Source organism: Nanorana parkeri, unplaced genomic scaffold (genome assembly GCF_000935625.1).
Source record: "Nanorana parkeri isolate BGI_ZX_2015 unplaced genomic scaffold, ASM93562v1 scaffold5, whole genome shotgun sequence".
Classification (NCBI taxonomy): Eukaryota; Metazoa; Chordata; class Amphibia; order Anura; family Dicroglossidae; genus Nanorana; species Nanorana parkeri.
In genome coordinates, this window is record NW_017306273.1 from 1661153 (window position 1) to 1662850 (window position 1698).

Below are 1698 nucleotides of genomic sequence, written 5' to 3' on the forward strand. Positions count from 1 at the left end.
TATTGTTATTAAACATACACACACATTATATATATATATATATAGTATTAAAATCTACACACATAAGATGTACACATGCAGTGTATAAATTAAGCCAAGAACCTCCAAGGCAAAGTAGCTGACACGTTTCAGGGCAATCCTCTTCCTCAGAGTTCTGAGGAAGGGGATTTCCCTGAAATGCGTCAGCTACTTTGCCTTGGAGGGTCTTGGCGTTTTTGGTGTTGGACTACTAAACTAAAGCTGGCTGCCCATCACAATCTGATTGTACAATCTCCTAACAACATATAGCACAAGGGGCTGTATTAATGAGTACTAATTCAATGGTTTGTTCAGGCAGGTTCTTCTATTACATAGTTGCTGTAAATCTGAAGACAATTGCACAGATTGTACAATAACATTGCAAGGTGTGTGATCTTGACAGTTTGTAAACCAGCCTCCATTATTTGCAAAGGGGTAATACAACATATTCCCTCTCACCCAGTCTTTGTTTTACACAACTTTACCCCAATATTCTAAACACATTGAGGGGAATTTATTAAAACTGGAGCAGACAGAAATCTGGAACAGTTGACCATGGCAACCAAATCAGTATCCACCTTTTATTTTCAAACCTTAACTGCAGGGGAGCCACGAGTCCGGGTGACACCCCGCCATGCTGTCATTGCGCGTGCGTGCGACGTCATCGCGCATGCACGACTATCTGATTGACGCTTGCCGGTGGCCATCTTGGTGATGGACGCTGGCAGAGAGAGGAGGGGACGTTCACCCGGCAGGATGAGGTATGCCGCTGGGTCTCCTCCTCTCTCCTGACACTATCGGGCTCTCGGTCTATGACCGAGTGCCCGACTTTTTAGAGGGGGTGACACCAAAATGACTGTCAGTGATTTTGGTGTCACCCGGGTGCGGGCCACACCCCCCTTGTGACGCCACTGCTTAACTTAACTGAAGAGAGAAGCCAATTGGTTGCCATAGGTAACTGCTCCAGATTCTTCTGCTCCCGTTTTTATAAATCCCCCACTCGTATTTTCTGTAAGCTCATACTCACTCATATATCATTTAGCAGATTGTGACGTGGAGCCGGCTTTAGTTTAGTGTCCTAGTCACAGTCCCCGGCAGTCCTATGACAGAATAGCCCCCATCTGAACATGTGACTCCTGTCTTGTATAAGGAAAGCTATGCCGAGTGTCGGGAGCAGTGTACAGAGTAGGATGGAACACTGATGAGCAGTCAGCATGCTATATAAAGCAACAGTGAGTCCAGGATCTGGAACTGGTTTGTTATGCAACAGTGTGCCCGGATTAGGTTTCCAGCCAGCAAATGCCTGAACGGTGACATGCTGGGTGACAGGCGGTGCCGTCACTGTGCAGCTTTGGGGTCGGTGCCTAGTACCGGGCGTGCTCAGCAGCTCTGTGACTGTAATAGTTCAAACTGCAGTCGGCAGTCTCTGACTCACAACAGGCTCCGTTACAAAACACTGATCTATAGAAGTACAGCCTGTGATGTTAAACTTTCACGCAGATTACAATGTGCGGTCACTTCAACCTTAAAGTGTAGTTCAACTTTTGGAGTCGAATTTGAGCAACCGCTCTATGCACTGATCAGCCATGACCACCCACGTAATATTGGGTAGGTCCCTGTTTTGATGCCAAAACAACCCTCACCAACTGAGGCATAGACTCCACTAGACCTCTGGAGGTC